Below are 12,812 nucleotides of genomic sequence, written 5' to 3'. Positions count from 1 at the left end.
ATATGTGCATCTACAAATGGAAAGGAAACCAGACTGGGCTAGCTTCCCATCAGTAGTGGGTTCTCCTCTCTAAGAGTTCTCTTATTAGAAAAATATAAAAATTCATCAAAAAGAAATATCCAGACTCCGCAGACCTCTGTTAGTAACCAAACACCCTTCTTCCGTTGTTATTTGAGAAACCATAAATGGTGCAAATCCATAACGCTATTTGTGAGCTAGAAGCTGCCCTTTCAATCGAAGGTTTGGACTCAAGTTAAAATATATGTGTATATGAAAGAAGAGTTTTGGGGGGAGCCTATGAACCTAATTTTTAACCGTTGATTAAAACAAGGAGATAGGGTGGCTATGTTAGCATCTCGTGCTTCATTGTGTGTGTGTGTGTGTGTGTGTGTGTGTGTGTGTGTGTGTGTGTGTGTGTGTGTGTGTGTGTTTTGAGAACCTCCTTGTATTTTTTAAATCTCAGCATTTTTTTAAGGGTAGAGGGTTTTATAGGTCAGCAGCTTTCGAAGGGTAAAAAGAAAGGTGATCTGTGGGTGGATGAGCGTTGTCACAAGCAGTAATTGTCACAAATTAGCCATTTAGAAATGGAAAGAAAAAAAGAAGGCTGGAGGACAAGGCTGGAGAGGGGTACCAACATGTGGGCCTGTACCTTACCGGTATAAGAGATAATGAGTGATCAATTTGAACTGGTGCTCTGTGGGATGCCCGATAATTTCTCCGAACCTTGACTTTGCAGGTCCATTACTTCTTTGCTTGCTTGTTCACACCTTTAATTACATCCAGTTTGGGATGCTAGCTGGGGGCACCAAAGATGAGCCGTTTTGTTTGTTGTTTACTTCATTAAGCATTCAGGCTTTGTGCTCACAATAGCTTTGGAGCATCAGCGATGGGAATCAAGCACTTTGGAAATGGAATTGTTACAAAAGAACAAAAAAAAAAAAAACGAGCTAGCAATCAGCCAGCTAGCTTGCTTTGGATGTTCACATCCACTCTGCTTAATGGTAATGTTTATGCTGTTCCTTGTACATTCATTAAGAAATAACTTATGCAGTGTCAGTGCTCCTAATAGGCTGGTGACCTCTCTCCCTCCCTCTCCTCTCTCTCTTTCCTCTCTGTTTCTCTCTCTACATCTCCCTGTCTCTGTCTGTCCCAATGCCCTCTCCCCACACCTGAGATTTTTACCTTTTGCTGGACCATTTGAACACTGACCATTTTTGCTTTGGGGAAGATCATTATTCGATATTTTTGGTCTTAGATCCTCATTCATTGTATCTAACACCAGAAATATTTTCTCTCTTAATATGGATCCCCCTCTACAAGGATCAAGAAATGCTGAAGGCCACAAAGGAATTCTTAAATAAATGTTGGTTGAGAAAGCAGAAAAAATGTTGAAAAAGTAAAGTCAGTGTAATTGTCATACTTGCATTTTTGGTTTTTGTTGTCTTTGGAAAGCCTTATTTTTATCCACCAAAGTAAAATGTAAATATATGATTTTTTTTAATGGAAAAAAATACAAGTCATAGATTTCTCCTGAAAATAACTTTTCTTGGACTCTTGGTTTGAAAATAACATTTGAGGGAGTTCCCATCGTGGCGCAGTGGTTAACGAATCTGACTAGGAACCATGAGGTTGCGGGTTCGGTCCCTGCCCTTGCTCAGTGGGTTAACGATCCAGCGTTGCTGTGAGCTGTGGTGTAGGTTGCAGACGCGGCTCGGATCCCGCGTTGCTGTGGCTCTGGCGTAGGCTGGTGGCTACAGCTCCGATTCGACCCCTAGCCTGGGAACCTCCATATGCCGCGGGAGCGGCCCAAAGAAATAGCAAAAAAAAGACAAAAAAAAAAAAAAAAGAAAAGAACATTTGAAATCAGGAGTTCCCATCATGGCTCAGTGGTTAACAAACTCAACTAGTATCCAAGAGGACTCAGTCAACTAGTATCCAAGAGGACTCAGGTTCGATCCCTGGCCTTGCTCAGTGGGTTAAGGATCTAGGCCGGCAGCTGTACCTCCGATTCAACCCCTAGCCAGGGAACTGCCACATGCTGTGAGTGCGGCCCTAAAAAGACAAAAGACACACACACACACACACACACACACACACACACACACACAAAATAAATAACTTTTAAAATCAAATTTCATTTCTTAATTATTCATTTCAAAGCTACAAAAATGTAGAATTCGTAAGTATTTTTTCTGTAAGAAGGTTAGTTCTTTTTTCAGGATGTGAGGAAGCAGAGAAACAATTCCAGGCAAGATGGAGAATTCTGAAAAGCACAGCACAGTGTGGAGATGTCCTCTGTTTTGCACTTTGTGGCATTGAATCTACTCCTGCTCATTCGCATTAGTTAGTTACCTTCTGTTGTCTACTCTCTTGTAACAACCCGCCCTTGATGTTGTTTTTCCAGCTGTGTTCATGGTAGATGTTGTTTTCCCAATTGTGTTCATAGTAGAGGCTGGCTATCATTTGTTGTTGGATAAAGATGTGTTTGTCAAAGACTTACTATGTGCCTTCCTTTGAAAGATGGAATTCAAAGTCACTGATCACAAGATCTATTGGAGGCTAAGTCTCTGTAATTTAGGGATAAAATTGGGTGAGGGAGTTTAAGGTTGGACATCATACAATGAAGTTTGTGTCAAGTTGTGGGAAATGATCTATTGAAACATTCGAGCACATAAATGTTATTCCTTTTGTATTCATAAGAGTTTGTGCATGACTCCAAAAGGTAAAAACAAAAGATCTTCCGGACATTTTTGTCTGTAGGGCTCCACGTTTCCAGGCATTCCCTCTCAGGAGAAAGTAACGTTTGGACAATTGGAAGGAACTCGTCTATCCATCAGCTGCCCATGGAGCTTGGCTAGATAACCTGTTGATTTTATGGCAATAAGAATGCCTTGCTTCTGACAGAGATGACTCTTAGCATGCTTTTCTCCATGTTGCTCTCCAGGGACAACCTGAAAGGGTGGTGACCCTCTTGGCATACCCTTGGGCAAACTTTTTGTTGTTGTCATAGAGAAGAATGGTTGATGTAAACCCTGTGCGAACTTGATGTTTACTAGTGGAGAATTACTTTGTCATACCCACCTGGATACTGTGTGTGTGTGTGTGTGTGTGTGTGTGTGTGTGTGTGTGTGTGTGTGTGTGTGAGATAGACCCCCGTGACCCCTGATGTGCCCTGGGATGTACCAGTAATGGCCTGTGTTTTCTTAAGCTGCCAGTCTAAACCCTTTCAAGTTTTGCTTTCTAATTTGTACATGAAGAATAACAGACTGAGTTGAACTTTTTTTCTAGTGCCCCCCTTTGAAAATGCAGCAGTAGCAAATACAGCTTTAATGATAAACTTTAGCTCTAAGTGCTATTTAAAAGTCTGTAGTGGAAAGCCTGAGAACTTGCAATCTTTACTAATGAAACTTTCATTAGGAAAGTGCTCACTTAAAATGGAGTAAACGACTAAATTTCTGTAATCTGCGATTTTGACTAGATTTGACGCATCCTTTCCTATGTTACTTTCTGTAATGCAGCCAACCACACATCTAAAATTATGGATATTGTACATGTCTTCAGTATTAATTATCTCCATTGATGCACTGGGTACAGACAGTAGAATTCCCACAAGTCCAGAGTCTTACTGTAACACCAAAACAAAAGTGATATTTATGAATAATATTGGGAAAGTTGTCCTCACAGTAACCGTTCCCCAAAGGAAGCTTTACATAAATGTGCATTTATTATTCAGGATATTAAAAGGGAATCCTTAGCTTTTACTTTTTAATTTGGGCTAAAATATGTAAATTGATTTTATTTTGGAGTTGCTCTGTTTTAGGTGGCTTTGGGGGAGGATAACTTTCTAGCTTGATTATATTTTAATTGTCTCTCTGGTAGAAAAGGTTCCAGGCCTGAAACCAGTCTGGTTTTTGTGATTAGAAACCAGAGGGCCAATGTGCAGAGGGGGCTACAAACATATTGCATCAACTTGTGCACATGTAGAAAAATGAGATTTGTTTCTAACTGGATACCGCTATTCCCATGTCTTTGTTGGCAGGGTCAACTCAGAGGCCATGGAGCCATGAGTCTGCCTCTGGACTTGAAGGACCTCCATGGTGCGCCTGGACAGGCAAGCCTCTGGAAAGATTGCTCTTTGTCTTAAGAAACCAGAAAGTGCAAAGGACTTCAGAGTCAGGTGGACTTGGGTTAGAGTCCAGACTTTTCCAGTTAGTACTAGGGTGATCTTGGATGAGGTCCTTGAGCTCTCTGAGCCTCTGCATCCTTGTCTTTAAGATGGGAATGATCATGCCTGACTCACAGCGTTTCTGTGAGGACTAGATGAGAAACGGTATTTGAAGGCATCCGTCCTACCCAGGACCTGAAAATTAAAGGTGCTTAGGGGACATTAACCCTCTCTCAGTCTGTCAGTCATTCTGTCTGCGCCACGTATCCTGGGGAGAAACGACATCGCATGCCACCCTCACTGTCTCCATCCTGCTCTCAGAACTCATCGCACTGGGGGGTTATGTTTGACACACAGAGGTTTTCAAACATAGACAAGCTCTCGGTTCTTCCCTGGAATTGTGTGGCTTTATTACGTTTTCTTTCTTCTCCTAGGGTTTTACAAGGTACATCCGTGATCTCCTTTGGAGTTTGAATTCACTTGGGAATTAGTCATTAGGAAAAAGGTGAACATAAAATTAATTTTAATGGATGCTGTTTTTTCCATTTCATAAAAGAGTCTGTTAGGAAATTCAGAACTCAGCCAGAAAGAAAATAAAAAGAAGTTAAGGTTAACTGATACGTTCTCATCTTGGCTCTCTGAAATAAACTGATAGGTAGATGATTGATAGATAGGTAGATAGATAAAGGGAATGAATGAGTTATTTAACTTTGTCCCAGAAACCAACTTACGCTGGACCTATTTTTTTCACCTTTACCACATCAGCTTTTTTCTCTATCCCTTTTTGTGTCCCTGATAGGCTGAATTTTGAAGTTCTGTTTCTCAAGGAGTGGGGAAGAGGTTGACGCAGAAAGTGGCTTAATGAGATTTTTCTAACTTGCCATTAGTTTTCCTTCTCCCGCTTAGTGAGGCAGGGTGATGAATGGCTTTGGCAGTGTAAACAGCTCTAGAAGCGATCGGATTGACTGAGGAGGTGTGAGAGATGGGAGCGGAGTGCTGGCCCTCAATTTATTAGCCCTCCATTGAAGGAGAGAAGAACAGGAGGAAAATCTCCCTGAAGGCCTTGACGTAGTTGTTGATCACAGACACGCTGGAAGAGGTCGTGGGTGGTGTCAGGACTGGTGTTAAGCCAAGCCTAATTATATACCCCTCCCCAAGGCTCTGAAGGGGGAAATAAGTAGGTACATTAAATAAATTCACAAATTGTTTTAAACTGGGACCTGTTGCTGTCACTAGTGAGGATGAAGAAATAATAGAGGTAGTCCCTTCAGGAGATTCAAGACTTAAACTGAGAACATAACCCTAAAATGCTGCTTCAATGTCACGGACCTTGAACTCCACTTCATATGATCATGGCAAGACTGCGAAGGGAGTAGTTTTCTTTCCTCCAAAGTAGTCCTTAAAACTGGGGGAAAGGGCTGTAAACTGATCGGATCCCTCAAGTGCCATTTTGCAGGCCCTGTGTTTTTATGAAAAAGACCCTTCCCGGTAAAATAGACGGACAGCTGAACTTTTCTCTTTCTACATGTGTCTATTTCCAGGCTTCACCAAGGTTCTCCTCAGGATTTTGTAAGCAGCCTTGTGTGTGGTGCACAAGCTCTTGGGAAGAATTTGGCTGATTTTTAGGATGTGTTTCTATGGGCAGAAATGTATTTGTGGAAGAAAGGGGCTTGAATTTGAGACAGGTAGAAGACTTTCTGCATATTTTGGCCTAGAAAAATCTTGTATCTGTTCATGAAAAACCAAAAAGGGATGACTAGGTGAGTGATTTGAGCAGGTGAATGGGCAAAGGAAGAGCAGGTGGATATTCTTGGGGTCTCCTTGACAGATAAGTGTTTGCATTATTTTTTCAAATGGCCCGTATTTAAGCCAATACTTGAATCTCAATTCCTTCTTGCTTTACATCTCTGGCTTAAGGTTATCCGCAAGGAGAATAAAGACTTCTAGCTTAGAAGAGCTTTAGTAAGAACTCTTGAACAGGTGAACTTAGAAGACATAGGCTTTCAGTTCCTGAAAGTACTGTACTATTCCTGAACTATTGGTTGTTGCAGAAGAGAGGAGCAAGTTTGCATTTCTAGACATGTAGCTGTTCCCGGCACAGGTCTGCTGTGATGGATCTGTGACCACGAAGGTCATTTCTTACATTCACTTAACATTGTGTAATTTTGACCTCGTGGCGTCAGTTTGATCTCTTTTAATGTAGCTAAGCCAGGGACTGTTAACCCCTTTTTATAGAAAATAAAGCTCAGCTGCCTGCCTTAGGTTACCTGTTAAGCAATATCAGAGGTCCTGGATCCAAAGTGTTCAGGAATACATCCAGCTGGGCCAAAGTTTACTTCTTGGGAGAGAGGGGGAGCGATTCCTTTCATAGATCAAGTTTTCAGTGTGGATTCAGCAAATATAATTGCAAATCTATTGAATATAAACCACATTCTAGATGCCACCTGGAATGTCACAATGTTTAAAACATACTCTAATATAGCACATAAGGACAATGACAGAACGCAAGGATCGTCTCAGCAGAGCAATGCAATGTACAGAAGAAGGAGGGCTTCATTGTTGTTGGGAGAGGAGAAAATGGCCCTTGAATGGAGCCAGGAAAGATGGGTGGACAGAAAAATTAGGAGAAAGAGAATTCCACATACAGGGAAGAGTATGAATAAAGGCACAGAGGTGGGGGAATTTGCTCGGAATGATAAGAAATTTGGTGCAAGTGCCGCATAGGATGTGTACAGATAAAGCTAGAGAGACAGGTAAAAGCTATGGTTTAAGAAAGCTCAGGTGTTTTGATTTGGTTTTGACTTTATTTGAAATGGTAGGAATGGACTGTCTTAGATCAGAGGATTTGAGTTTCTTGATTGTGTATCAGGGTCGAGACCTGTCTTTATCGAATCATGATTTCTCAGAAGTTGAAGTCACCATGAAGATGCTTCTAAATTAGATACTGGTTATTTAGAGGGAATGGGCATTACAACACTCCCTGGTCATGGTGTGATGTTACGATGCTTCTCATATGATGCTGCTCCTCGTTGGTGCAGTCACTTTAAAGAGTGCTTTTAGGGTTGCAGTGCTGAAGAGCAGTAGGAAGGAAAATACCAACTTTATTTTGGATTGTAAAGAAATGTGCCATAAAAGGAGTTCCCAGCATTCTTTCACCAACAGTTGCCAGTGCTCATTTGGTGGGATAATGTGTGCCCAGAGAGAGGATGGTGGGGTTTGGAAATAAAATAATTTCTTCCAGAATGGAAAATACCCACATCAGACTTCCAAGTGCATGTACCGAGGCATGCTTGTCTCCTCAGGTTGTCTGTGAGCCCTTGAGGGCGAATATCCTGGCAAATGCTTTCTTATTTTAATGCTGGCCACATGGTAGGTACAGTAAATGGTTACTGAAGCGAGTTATCTTTTTTTTTTTTTTTTTTTTTTTTTTTTTTGTCTTTTGTCTTTTGTCTTCTTTCCTAGGGCTGCACTCATGGCATGTGGAGATTCCCAGGCTAGGGGTCTAATCAGAGCTGTAGCCGCTGGCCTACATCAGAGCAACAGCAACTCGGAATCTGATCTGTGTCTGAGACCTACACCACAGCTCACAGCAACGCCAGATCCTTAACCCACTGAGCAAGGCCAGGGATCGAACCCGCAACCTCAAGCTTCCTAGTGGGATTCGTTAACCACTGTGCCACGTCAGGGACTCTGAGTTATCATAATTTTTTAAAGAGCCTGAACTGCAGAGTTAGAAAATTTGTGAACTGTGGATCTGTCCCCAGTTTGTGGGAGTCTTTTTAGGCCTAGTCTCCTAACCTTTCTGAGTTTGTTTCTTAATATGTCAAATAGAATTAATACAACTTCATAGCTTGATGGGAGCATCATTTAAACTACATCCTTGACGACACTTAAATAGACAGGATAACAACATTAGTAAGTTACTAGGTTCTAGTTTTGCCTACAATTATTTTACTGAGTCTTGACCAGAATTTTTAAAAGTTAAAACAATAAATAAAATAGAAAATTTCGGTGGCTGCTACATAGTAAGGGTAAGTATTATTTCATGAAATTTTTGTTTGGGTCATCTATGTCCTGAGTTGTATATGAAATAGCTGTGTTCAATGCATTTCTTACTTTTTTTTTCCACTTTGTTGCATCATGGTTAGTAAAGTCTGAGAAACATTGTTTTAAATGATACTGAGTTCTGAATTATCCTAAGGGAAAAAAAACAGCCAACTTTTTTCAAAGCTGTACAGGGCAGGTTCTCTCGTATCTTCCAAATTATCAGAGAAAGGATGACCTCTGATTGTTTTAGATTTAATGTGGAGCATTGTGTCCTAAATCTTTCAAAATTAATGTCTGCATGGTGGTATGTGTTGGGTCTCTCCATTAATCAAAATATTTATTAACTAGCAAATTTCATTCCTTGGCCAGGCTATTCTGCTGAACCTGCAAAGTAATAGTAATAATGACAATAATAAGTAGGGGAGGTGACCTAGATGTGAGACTAGAAATAATGAAATTAGCTTTCATTTGTTGAGCTCTTACTATGAGCTAGGCACTGTGCCTTACTCACAGCATCCCTTTTAATCCTTAGAACAACCTTAAAAGGTAAATATTAATTTTCCTATTTTATGGATATACTAACTAAGGTTTTGAAAGGTAAAGTTATATAGGTAATAATTGATTGGGCAAGGATTTGATTTGAACCCAGGTCTATCTACTTCCAGAGCAAAATTTTAAAGATCTTTTCAGTTCCATGAAGATGTATGAAGATACCTACTATGTGTTAGCACTGTATTCCTCCACAAGGAGAGGTGGGTTAGTTGGTCTCTACCCTTGGGGATTTGCTACCTGCCCTTGGGATTTTTCTTTGCATGAAAGTGGGTAAAACATGATTTAATCACAAGAGAACAGGCACAAAGACTCATAGTAAGTGTTCCATTTTGGAAGTGCTGGGATAAGTGCCTGGCACACAGTAGGTATTCAATAAAGAACTATTAAATTGAATTGAAATTTGATTAATTCTTACCTAGTAACTGGGGAGAGAGTGGGACAGTACTGTGGAAGCTTTGTGCTAAAGAGTGTGTTTACCTGCAGTGTGGCCGATCCATCTGTCGGAAAGCCACTCGGTACCTTTCAGGACTGCTCCAGCAGCAGCAGGGCAAAGCCAACTGAGTTCAGGAAACTTCAGGTTTCATTCAGGCAGAGAGAACATTTTCCATTCTAGTATGAAAAGAGAATCCCGTGGTGGAGACATTTGGAGAATGATAAATGGAGGGTGGGCTTCCTTAGAATTAAAAATAATGATAATTATTATTGTTATTTTTACTATACCGCTTACTAACCTTATAACCTCAAGCAAGTCACCTTACCTCTCTGAGCCTCAGTTTCTATCTTTGTAAAAGACGTATCCTTTTCAGGGTTATTGTGAGGATAAAATAGATCCATCTGATAAATACTTACTAAGCACTTACCATTTATTGATCTGAGGATTTAGTGAAGGAGGCATAGTCCCCTGCCCTCCAAAAGCTGAGCATCTGGTGAAAGTGGGAGTGGTATTCAGACTCCCACTATGTCAACAGGCCACCAGTGCAAGAATGCAGCACCCTGCAGTCTGCTCTGGGGTGTACATATTATGGTCACGCGTGCCTCATTTGCATCATTAGAAGTTCAAGTTTATTGAAAGTCCTGTGATACTCATCTTCTTATCCCCTCCTCCCCCGGGACCCGACCTTGCCCAGTGGTGTAGTGTTACCTTATATAGTTGTCTGTCACTCAGTGAATCCAGCCCAAGTCAGCAAATATTTACCAAGTTGTTCAGGGTCCTGTGCTGGGGAAGGGAGAGTAACATTTGCTGAACAGAGTTGAGTTTAAAACGACTTTAGAGTATGAAAGGAGAATGGTATCGTGAGGTAGTGACCAACTACACTAGTGCTCAAAGTGCCTGTGATCTGTTCAGGAAGAAAATAGGGCCCCAAAGAAAATTTGGCAGTAAGCCTAAAAAAAATTATGTATCCCTTCTCTTTCTCAGTGATGTTTTGTTTGGATTTCATGGGGAACCAGTGTATCGCTACAGGGGTGAGAGTTGGGATGCGATCACAGAGGTGGCTACTTAGTAGATTTGTTGCTCCTGGCCAAGCCCAGCCAGGAGACCCTCCAACGGCATAGTCCCCGCCCTCCTCTCCAGCTTCCCATCCTGCAGCTCTCTGTCTTCCATTCCTTCTCCACTGTGGAACTGCACCCTGACGTTCTGTACCTGTGCCCATCAGATCCGTTGGTCTCAAACTTCCTTCTGCTTTTCCTCACCTGACTTCATGGGACACATCAGATGACATCTCACCCAGGAAAGATTGCCTGAGCGCTGTCAGTACTGCCAGCATCCGTCCATCCTTGGTCTTCCACGTGGCGTGATCAATTGTTGATTTGTCTATTTCATACCACAATAGTCAGGACTGAGTTTATCTCTGTGCCTGGCTCAGGAGGTGCCCAGTAATTAATTGTTAACTGAATGATGTAGTTGGAGGTCTATTAGATTGTTTGTGAATGGCTTCTTACCAAGTGCCCTGTTCACCTCTAGCCTGTGAGAGGGGTGTTGGACCCAAAGCCCTCTTGTCATGAAGACTGATTCTGACACTACTGTTACTTGCCAGCCACAGTCCTGTGACTTTAAGTTGAAGATCTTGAATATGTCTGTTTACGTGAAACTTTTCCTGATCACCATGACTCACCTGTAATTCCTCAGTAATTTTTTCTTCTAGACTCCTTTATGTCACTTGTTCTCTGTTCCACGCAGTTAACAATGAAATATCACAATAATAGCGGCCCTTTATAGTGTGTCAGGCTTTGCAAAAAGAACTTTACTTAGGTTATCTCATTAAACCTTATAACAGCTCTAGGAAGCAGGTATTTTTATTCCCATTTGAGGAAAGTGTACCAGGTAGCTTACGTAACTTGCACAAGGTCACATGGCTAAGAAATGTCAGACTCAGAATTATACGCCTAGTCTGAGTTCAAAGCCCATGTTCTGACCCTTGTTTTCTGTTACTCATCTCTTAAAAGGTAGAGACTAATAAGAGGCATTTAGTCTAGTGGTTTATTTCCATCAAAATGCTAGGGTTCAAATCCTGGCTTTCCCAGCTGTGACCTTGGGCAAATCACTCGCCCTCCCTCTGCATCAATTTCTTCATCTGTAAACTAGAGTTCTTGCGAGGATTTGATGGACCAATGTATATTAAGGACTAAAATCTGTTTTGGCATATAAAGTACTAATGATTGCCATCATTATTATCGTACAATATTAATTTGTGTCCCATTCTTCAAATATTTGTTGACTGCATGCAATATGCCAGATACTGTTTTAGGTGCTGGGGATGCAGTGGTGACCAGGACAAGTCCCTGCCTCATGGAACTTTCATTTTAGAGGGGAGAGACAGACCATAGAGTAAATAAATAAGTGGTTATTAGTAGATAATATATATTGTGTGATATTGTGTAATTTCACATAATGGAAAGCTATTTTTAAAATGCAGTGAGTGACAGAACACTGTAAACCAGCTATAATGGAAATAATAAAAATCATTATAATAAAATTTGGAAGCTAAATCCAAAAAACAAAATAAAATAAAAATGCAGTGAGATAATGAGTTGGAGAATGGCACTGAGGAGTCCTTGTTTGTGGACCCACAGTGAAGCCAGAGTAGTTCAGCCAGTATCCTTCCATCCTTCCGTGGAGTTCCCAGGCTGGGGATCATTTTAGCCAGTATCATGCTTCTGCCCACTGAGGTGGAGCGGTCAGTGCCCAGCTCTGAAAGGCTGGGCTTTATACGTCCAGCTGCTGACTCCTGGGGTAACAGGGTGCCTTATGTGCACTCAGTGTGGGGTGGTCGTCCCTGGAGTGGCAGGAAATTAAATGATTGGGTTGAGTGTCTGGGCTTCAGGAAAGGCCAACCTAGAGAACTCATAAATAGGCCAGAGGTCTCCAGTCTATGGCAGAGAGGCTCTGCTCTGTGTCCCTATGGCGGAGACTGAAATGGAATAAATGTCCCAAGAAGGTCAAGAAGGAAGTTTTAGCCAGTCATTCAGCGAAGGACAGGGTCAGCTGGGATGTTCTGTAGAGTGATTGTGTGAGATCTGCTGGTAGCTCTTTGGTGGGAGTCTAGACCTAGAAATTGGCACCGTCATAGGATTCTTCATACTCGTAAGAGTATCGTAATAGTTAAGAGCATAAGCTTTGCAGTCAGAGAATTTGAGGGTTTCTTCCTTTCCCACTTAACTGTGGTGGGGTCTTGTAAAGTCTCTAACTTGTTGGAGTCTCGGTTTCATATTGTCTGTAAAACGGGGACAAGTAATGCCTATATTCAGGTGATTAATTGTTAGCAAAGAATCTAGTTCAGGGCCTGGCTATATAGTAGGCTTTTAATAAAGAAGATTTAAAAAAAAAAAAAATTTAGTCCCAGAGTTCCTGTCGTGGCGCAGCAGAAATGAATCCAACTAGGAACCGTGAGGTTGCGGGTTCAATCCCTGGCCTCACTCAGTAGGTTAAGGATCCAGCATTGCTGTGAGCTGTGGTGTAGTCGCAGACGTGGCTCAGATCTGGCGTTGCTGTGGCTGTGGCATAGGCCGGCAGCTGTACCTCCAATTCGACCCCTAGGCTGGGAGCCTC

The 12,812-nt window shown here is 41.6% G+C and overlaps 1 long non-coding RNA gene across 21 annotated transcripts in view; it reads left to right on the top strand.

The window, feature by feature from the left end:
- The window catches only part of ELAVL4 (ELAV like RNA binding protein 4), a 144,812-nt gene that overhangs the window by 59,292 nt on the left and 72,708 nt on the right, over positions 1–12,812 (top strand). For 2 of the 21 annotated variants that reach the window (XR_014808361.1, XR_014808360.1), the window contains exons 2-3: positions 4,040–4,373; positions 4,600–4,670. The exons of 18 other annotated variants lie outside the window; for them this stretch is intronic. This is a non-coding gene — a long non-coding RNA (ELAV like RNA binding protein 4). Of the gene's footprint in view, positions 1–4,039; positions 4,374–4,599; positions 4,671–12,812 lie in introns of those variants that run through there. One more of the 21 variants, XR_014808356.1, reaches the window with a different exon arrangement.

This window comes from Sus scrofa, chromosome 6, assembly GCF_054392235.1.
Source record: "Sus scrofa isolate SSC_HxYL_T2T_F1_AM1 chromosome 6, Sscrofa_HxYL_maternal_Yorkshire_Landrace_v2.0, whole genome shotgun sequence".
Lineage (NCBI taxonomy): Eukaryota > Metazoa > Chordata > Mammalia > Artiodactyla > Suidae > Sus > Sus scrofa.
The sequence above is the reverse complement of the archived record's forward strand: the minus strand, read 5'-3'. Positions and strand labels throughout refer to the sequence as shown.